This window comes from Triticum aestivum, chromosome 2A, assembly GCF_018294505.1.
Source record: "Triticum aestivum cultivar Chinese Spring chromosome 2A, IWGSC CS RefSeq v2.1, whole genome shotgun sequence".
Lineage (NCBI taxonomy): Eukaryota > Viridiplantae > Streptophyta > Magnoliopsida > Poales > Poaceae > Triticum > Triticum aestivum.
In genome coordinates this window covers 203,926,584-203,935,525 of record NC_057797.1, presented here as the reverse complement: position 1 = coordinate 203,935,525, position 8,942 = coordinate 203,926,584, and positions in this window count along the sequence as shown.

Sequence of the window (8,942 nt, the reverse complement as noted above, 5' to 3'; positions counted from 1 at the left end):
AGGCGTCGTATCCAGCCTCTTCAGTTCCGGAGCCATTGCATGTGGTTGTACTGCGGGACTGAGGATGTGACTCGGGTCAATCCAGAAGCAGTCGACGATGCCACTCTGGAAAGGTGGATGGCCGCTGTTACTGGGAACAAGGATAACCCTCGCGGAGCCAGAAGGATTCCACCACTCGACCACCACAGTGATCCAGACAATGTATGTATGCTCCACTTCCCATTGTATTCTTGTCACATCTATTTCTGTTTTCTCTGCCGATCGGTCGACTGATCTTTGTCTTGATGTCTATCAGGTCCTCACTGAGCTGTACTCGATGCCCAATGGAGCACAGGCTCCGACTAAGGAGGGAGGAGCGAGCGGGGGTGAGAGCCAGGAGGAGGAGTGGGACTCGGACGCCGCTGAGGATGATGATGACGACGATGACGATGATGATGACGATGAGGAGGATGAAGAGGAGGAGGAGGAGGAGGTCGCACCATCGCGCTCGGAAAGGCGGTCGAAGCTTGTCCATGACCCTGCGACTGAACGTGGCAAGGGGGTTGCGACTGTTACACAGTCGACCAAGCGCCCTCGGACCACCTCTCCGGCGCCGACTGAAAAGGCGTCGAAGCAGCTCAGGGCGGCCTCGTCAAAGCCGACCAAGCTCCTGCCGAAGATGAAGGTGTCCATCCCCACCATATTAGGGTAATCATGCTGCTTAAGTCTTCTTGTTTTGTGCGAACTTTATCTCTGGTTGGCGCTAGAGTTAGTCGACTGATTCTTTGGAGTTGCAGTGCTGCTACTTCTGAGACCTCAGCCCGGGCTGACGACCATGAGATGGAGGACGCAGCAACCTCAAAACCTGGTACTATACTCTTAACACAGTTTCTAGTCGACTGACTCATGATCTCTAATTCTGATTCTTTTCTGTAGCTCCATCCAATGTTGTTATCACTCTCCCTGATGATGATGAAGATGAGGAACCGCTAAAGCACAGAAGGAGTAGGAAAGTATCTGCCGGCAGGGTGCCCCAGGATGTGACGGTGCCTGAGACTCTGGTCGCGGAGGAGGAGAACACCACTCGACACACTGTGTCCTTCGCAGATCCACTGACGAGTGCTCTGCAGCCCACCCTCTTCATGATGCACCATGTCCCAGAGGACCAAGCTGGCGCCGCGAAGGAGGCGATACGCCAGGCAGGGATCATGATGGAGCAGTTGAAGACCATCCGGGATGTGAGCCAGGCAGCTTACGACGCCAGTTCCGCCCTTCAAAGCAATGTTCAGGTCAGTCGACCACCGCTTGTTCTATTAGGATATGCCATCAAAAACTTTTCTTTCCAGAATTTATAGTAATCACCCACTGGGTGTGTCGATTTAAACTCCGTGTTAGCGGGGGCACGCTGAGTGCACCCGCTAGGTGTAGTCCCCAAGGCTAAGGTCGACTGCTGGCAGTCGGCCTTAGGCTTTATAAGTTCAGTCTTTTCGTCATTCAACTATAGTGAATGGATTTCGCAAACCGGTGGGGGCACGCTGAGTGCACCCACTGGGTGTAGTCCCCAAGGATAAGGTCGACTGCTGGCAGTCAGCCTTAGACTTTATAAGTCCAGTCTTTCCGTCATTCGACTATGGCGAATGGATTTCGCAAACCGGTGGGGGCACGCTGAGTGCACCCACTGGGTGTAGTCCCCGAGACTGTGGTCGACTGCTTGCAGTCGATTACAGTCTTAAAGAATACATCTTGTTTTTTTTTGAGGTCGACTGGTCGACTCTGTCTTCAATAGGATTAGTGGGGGCACGCTGAGTGCACCCACTGGGTGTAGTCCCCGAGACTACGGTCGAATGCTTGTATTCGGCTGTAGTCTTAGAAACGCATGATTTTTCCTGTTCCACTCGGAAGTGAATTATCTTTGACATTTAGTCGATTGATTCTTCGCAGAGATCCTATGACCTTGCGGCTCGCTACACTGAGCTGGAAAACAAGCACATTCAGCTCAAGCTGGATTTGAAGCTGGCTCAGGAGAATCTGACAAAGGCAAAGGAGGAGACCAAAGGTATGTTTGGTGAGACCTCGATGACTGCTTTTTCCCTTTATTTGTTTCAAAATCTGATCTTGCTGTAACTTGCAGGTAAGGTGAAGGAGGCCCAACAGAAAAAAGACCTTGAACTAGCTGAGAAGATCAAGCTTGCTGACGAGAAGTTAGCTTCAGTCACCAAGCTTGAACAAGAAAATACCAATCTGAAAGTTGCTCTTGGGAAGAAAAATGATCTGGAGGCCTTCCTGAGTGGTCTTTCCAAGAAGCTGTTCCTTATGCTTGAAGGTAAACCTTTATGCTCAACAATCATTTTCAACTGTAATTTTTCCATTCGACCATTGCCTTGACTCGGTGATCGCCCTTGCAGAATTTTGTCAAGACTTTGAAGAAGAGACTAGCCGGCTGGAACCAAACCTTGACCCCGTCAATTCTCCGGTAAACGACGAAGTTGCTATGAATGTTTTCTGACTGGAGTCCCGTGTTGCAGCTGTCGTGGACTATCTTGCAAGGCTGAAGGTCGCCACATCTCGCATCGACTCAACACTCTGGCCCAGGGAGACACTCCAGCACGACCTCGAGTCGCTGATGGCTCGCTTGAACACGGTCCCTGGTCGAGTGCAGGAGTGGAAAAAGTCCTCGGATCGGTGCGGTGCAGATGTTGCTCTGTGTCTGACCCGAGTCCACTGCAAAGATGCGCGAGAAGACAAGCTGGCGGCCCTCCGGGTGGCCAACACCAAGAAACACGACTTCAGGTCCTTTATGGAAACTTTCATTGCTGCTGCCACTCGGATCGCAGATGGAATTGATCTTGATGAGTTTGTTGCACCTTCCAGCCCTCCACAGGAGGGGTAAAAAACTTCTTTTAAGCTCGACGCTTTAAATTTGCCTCGGTATGCCGAGTGGGGTTGTAACCGATAAACCTTAACAGGCTTAGCGCCTGAGCACTTTCGGTTCCTTTAGGTATCGTTCTGAACTTGAATTTGATGTTTGAACATGATTGCTTTTGGCTTGAAATGTCTTTTGCAGGTTCAAAGCAAGACGCTCACTGCAGTCGACTTATTCCTTAATCCACTTAGGCGAGCACTGGGCTGCAGCTAAGCCCCCGAGTGAGAGGTTTCCTCTTCACTCGGTAGGATTTTTATATCTTAGGCGAGCACTAGGCTGCAGCTAAGCCCCCGAGTGAGAGGTTTGCTCTTCACTCAGTAGGATTTTTATATCTTAGGTGAGCACTGGGCTGCAGCTAAGCCCCCGAGTGAGAGGTTTGCTCTCCACTCGGTAGGATTTTTATATCTTAGGCGAGCACTAGGCTGCAGCTAAGCCCCCGAGTGAGAGGTTTGCTCTTCACTCGGTAGGATTTTTATATCTTAGGCGAGCACTGGGCTGCAGCTAAGCCCCCGAGTGAGAGGTTTGCTCTCCACTCGGTAGGATTTTTATATCTTAGGCGAGCACTGGGCTGCAGCTAAGCCCCCGAGTGAGAGGTTTGCTCTTCACTCGGTAGGATTTCTATATCTTAGGCGAGCACTGGGCTGCAGCTAAGCCCCCGAGTGAGAGGTTTGCTCTTCACTCGGTAGGATTTCTATATCTTAGGCGAGCACTGGGCTGCAGCTAAGTCCCCGAGTGAGAGGTTTGCTCTTCACTCGGTAGGATTTTTATATCTTAGGCAAGCACCGGGCTGCAGCTAAGCCCCGAGTGAGAGGTTTGCTCTTCACTCGGTAGGATTTTTATATCTTAGGCGAGCACTGGGCTGCAGCTAAGCCCCCGAGTGACAGGTTTGCTCTTCACTCGGTAGGATTTTTATATCTTAGGCGAGCACTGGGCTGCAGCTAAGCCCCCGAGTGAGAGGTTTGCTCTTCACTCGGTAGGATTTTTATATCTTAGGCGAGCACTTGGACTGCAGCTAAGCCCCCGAGTGAGAGGTTTGCTCTTCGCTCGGTAGGATTTTGATAACTTAGGCGAGTACTTGGACTGCAACTAAGCCTCCGAGTGGAAGTCTGGCTTACCACTCGGTAGGATTTCTATATCTTAGGCGAGCACTGGGCTGCAGCTAAGCCCCCGAGTGAGAGGTTTGCTCTTCACTCGGTAGGATTTTTATATCTTAGGCGAGCACTTGGACTGCAGCTAAGCCCCCAAGTGAGAGGTTTGCTCTTCACGCGGTAGGATTTTGATAACTTAGGCGAGTACTTGGACTGCAGCTAAGCCTCCGAGTGGAAGTCTGGCTTACCACTCGGTAGGATTTTTATAACTTAGGCGAGTACTTGGACTGCAGCTAAGCCTCCGAGTGGAAGTCTGGCTTACCACTCGGTAGGATTTTTATATCTTAGGCCAGCACTGGGCTGCAGCTAAGCCCCCGAGTGAGAGGTTTGCTCTTCACTCGGTAGGATTTTTATTTAATCTTAGGCGAAACGGATTTGCAGCTAAGCCTCCGAGTGGGAGTCTGGCTCACCACTCGGTAAGGATTTTTACAAACTTAGGCGAAACGGGTTCGCGGCTAAGCCTCCGAGTGGGAGTCTGGCTCACCACTCGGTAAGGATTTTTACAAACTTAGGCGAAACGGATTCGCGGCTAAGTCACCCACTGAGGGGAAAATTTTATTGGACAAAATAAAAAGTGACAAAAATTATGGAGGAACTATGACACTATTATTTTGAAATTCATGAACTACAGGAGTACTTTATTGCAACTCATCCGAGTGATAAACTTAAGTGTAAAATGGGCGGAGTAGTTCCGCGTTCCAAGCTCGGGGCTCGTCGATATTATGTTCGACGTTGTAAAGACGGTACGCCCCGTTGTGGAGAACTTTGGTGACGATGAAGGGTCCTTCCCAAGAAGGAGCAAGCTTGTGTTGTTTCTTCTGATCCACTCAGAGAACTAAATCTCCTTCCTGGAAGGCTCGACCCCTCACATTTCTGGCGTGGAAACGACGCAAATCTTGTTGGTAGATGGTCGATCGGATCAGAGCCATCTCCCTTTCTTCCTCTAAAAGGTCGACTGCGTCCTGCCGAGCTTGTTCAGCTTCTGCTTCGTTGTAGATCTCAACTCGAGGAGCATTGTGGAGAAGATCACTCGGCAAGACTGCTTCAGCTCCGTAGACCAAGAAGAATGGAGTTCTTCCGGTCGATCGATTAGGTGTGGTCCGCAGTCCCCAAAGCACCGAGGGAAGTTCGTCGACCCACGCTCCAGCTGCATGCTTGAGATCACGCATCAGTCGGGGTTTCAATCCCTTGAGAATCAGGCCATTGGCTCGCTCTGCTTGACCATTTGTCTGCGGATGGGCGACTGAAGCGTAGTCGACTCGTGTGCCTTGAGAGTTGCAGAAGTCCCTGAATTCCTCCGAGTCAAAGTTTGACCCATTATCCGTAATGATGCTGTGCGGGACTCCATATCTGAATATCAGTTCCCTGATGAAGCTAACAACAGTACCGACATCAAGGTTCTTGATTGGTTTAGCCTCAATCCACTTGGTGAACTTGTCGACTGCCACCAGTACATGCGTGAAGCCACTTCGACCTGTTCTCAAAGGACCGACCATGTCCACCCCCCATACTTCGAAAGGCCAGACGAGTGGAATGGTCTTCAGAGCTGATGCAGGCTTGTGCGACATATTCGAGTAGAATTGACATCCCTCGCACTTATCCACTATTTCCTTTGCCATCTCTTTCGCCATTGGCCAGTAAAATCCGGCTCGGTATGCTTTGGCCACAATGGTCCGAGAGGACGCATGATGGCCACAGGTCCCCGAGTGGATATCATTAAGGATGATTCGACCTTCTTCTGGTGTTATGCACTTCTGACCAACTCCAGTCGCGCTTTCTCTATATAACTGTCCTTTGATTACGGTAAAGGCTTTAGATCGACGGACGATCTGTCGAGCCTCTTCGTCATCCTCCGGAAGCTCTTTTCTCAGGATATACGCGATATACGGAACTGTCTAGTCGGGATGACCACCAAGACTTCCATGACCAGGTCGACCACTGCTGGGACTTCAACCTCAGTCGGATCTATGGCGCTCTTGGGCTGTGGAGCTTCTTCGGTGAAAGGATCTTCTTTGACTGACGGAGTGTGTATATGCTCCAAGAACACACCACTCGGAATGGCTCCTCTCTTGGAACCTATCTTTGCTAGATCATCAGCTGCTTGAATTTTCAGTCGGGGTATATGATGGAGCTCCAACCCCTCGAACTTCTTTTCCAGCTTCCTCACTGCACTGCAGTATCCAGTCATGGCTGGGCTTCTCACGTCCCACTCCTTCATCACTTGGTTGACCACTAAATTTGAATCGCCATAGACCATCAGGCGACGGACGCCGAGTGAAATGGCCATGCGCAATCCGTATAAGAGGGCCTCATACTCTGCCTCATTGTTGGAGGAATCAAAGTGAATCTGGAGCACATATCTGAGCTTATCTCCTCTGGGGGAAACCAGGACAACCCCAGCACCGGAACCATTCAACATCTTAGAGCCATCAAAAAACATGGTCCAATGCTCCAAGTGAACTTCAGTCGGCTGCTGCTGTTCAATCCACTCGGCGAGGAAATCTGCTATTGCCTGGGACTTAATGGCTTTCTTTGCCTCAAACCTGGTATCAAGGGGAAGAAGTTCAATCGCCCATTTCGCCACTCGACCAGTTGCATCTCTGTTGTGCAAAATCTCTGATAGTGGAGCGTCGCTGACGACTGTGATGGAATGATCAGAGAAATAATGAGCAACCTTCTTTGTGGTCATGTATATTCCATACACAAGCTTCTGATAATGAGGATATCTCTGCTTGGATGGAGTCAAGACTTCAGACAAATAATACACTGGGCGCTGAACTTTGAAAGCTTTTCCTTTCTCTTCCCGCTCGACCGTAAGCACTGTACTGATGACTTGTCCTGTGGCTGCGATATAGAGCAACAGAGGCTCTTTGCTGATTGGAGCAGCAAGCACCCGCTGGGTGGAGAGCAGAGCTTTTAGCTCGGCAAATGCTGCATCAGCTTCTGGAGTCCACTCGAACTTGTCTGCCTTCTTCATTAGTCGGTAAAGAGGCAATGCCTTTTCACCGAGTCGTGAGATGAATCGACTTAATGCGGCCAAGCATCCAGTAAGCTTCTGGACATCGTGCACTCGCACAGGGCGTTTCATTCGGAGAATAGTGCCGATCTTTTCTAGATTAGCGTCGATCCCTCGCTCGGAAACGAGAAAACCGAGTAACTTGCCACCAGGAACTCCGAATGTGCACTTTGATGGATTGAGCTTGATATCATACCTTCTGAGGTTGGCAAATGTTTCGGCGAGGTCAGCGAGCAGGTCGGAACCTTTTCGTGACTTGACGACGATATCATCCATATACGCTTCCACATTCCGACTGATTTGAGTGAGTAGACACTTCTGAATCATTCGCATAAATGTGGCTCCGCATTCTTGAGGCCGAATGGCATGGTGATATAGCAGAAGCACCCGAATGGAGTGATGAAAGCTGTTTTTACCTCGTCGGGTCCGTACAGGCGGATCTGGTGGTACCCGGAGTAGGCGTCTAGAAAAGACAATCTCTCGCATCCCGCGGTCGAGTCAACAATTTGATCTATGCGAGGGAGAGGAAAATGATCTTTCGGGCAGGCCCGGTTGATGTGCTTGAAATCAATGCACATTCGGAGCGATTTGTCCTTCTTAGGAACCATGACGACATTAGCGAGCCATTCGGAGTGGTATATCTCTCGGATAAATCCTGCCGCCAACAGTCGAGCCAGTTCCTCACCAATGGCTTTTCTCTTCTAGACGGCGGACCACCGGAGATGCTCTTTGACTGGTTTTGCTGATGAGTCGACTCTTAGGCGATGCTCAGCCAGTCCCCTGGGAACACCTGGCATGTCAGCGGGCTTCCATGCAAAAATGTCCCAGTTCTCACGGAGGAACTGGATGAGCACTTCTTCCTATTTCGGGTCGAGTGTTGTGGAGATGTGGGTCGGGGCTGCATCGGGGTCGGTCGGGTGAATGTGAACAGGCTTCGTCTCACTGGACGACTGAAATGCAGATTCTATGGCGGGTTTCTTGGATCGCAGCAAATCACTCGGATCTGCGTTTTGCTTGTATTCTTCAAACTCGACCGCTGTCACCTGGGAATCAGCAATCTTTGAGCCCTTCTGAAAGCACTCTTCTGCCTTTTTCCGATCACCGGTGACAGTGATCACTCCTTTGGGGCCGGGCATCTTCAATTTGAGGTACACGTAACATGGTCGAGCCATGAACCGTGCATAAGCTGGTCTCCCCAAAATGGCATGATATGCACTCTGAAAATAAACGACCTCAAACATCAACTTCTCTTTGTGAAAATGTTTCGAATCACCAAACACCACGTCCAGAGCTATTTGGCCGAGTGACTCGGCTTTCTTCCCTGGTATAACTCCATGAAAGCTCATGTTACTCTGCTCAGTCGGGACATCGGAATGCCCATTCCTTTCAGTGTGTCTGCATACAACAAATTCAGCCCGCTACCACCGTCCATCAGCACTTTTGTCAGTCGAGTGCCTTCGACAACTGGATCGACCACCAATGCTTGCCTCCCAGGGGTGGCAATATGAGTCGGGTGATCAGATTGGTCGAATGTGATGGGTGTTTGGGACCATCTCAGATAATTTGCTTTTGCTGGGGTAACCATGTTCACCTCGCGGTTAATGACTTTCAATCGACTCTTGCTTTCCACATCTGCAAAGATCATCAGAGTGGAGTTGACATGCGGATATCCTTCCTCACTGTCCTCCTTGTCTTCGGCCTTGTCCGACTCCTTTTCCTTGTCTTTAGACTGTTTTCCTTGAAACTGCTGGATCAGGAGTCGACATTGGCGAGTGGTATGCTTTGGGTAAATAATATTCCCCTCTTCGTCTTTCTTCGTGTGGATGTGACACGGCATATCCATCACGTCGTTCCCTTCTTTATCCTTTACCTTCTT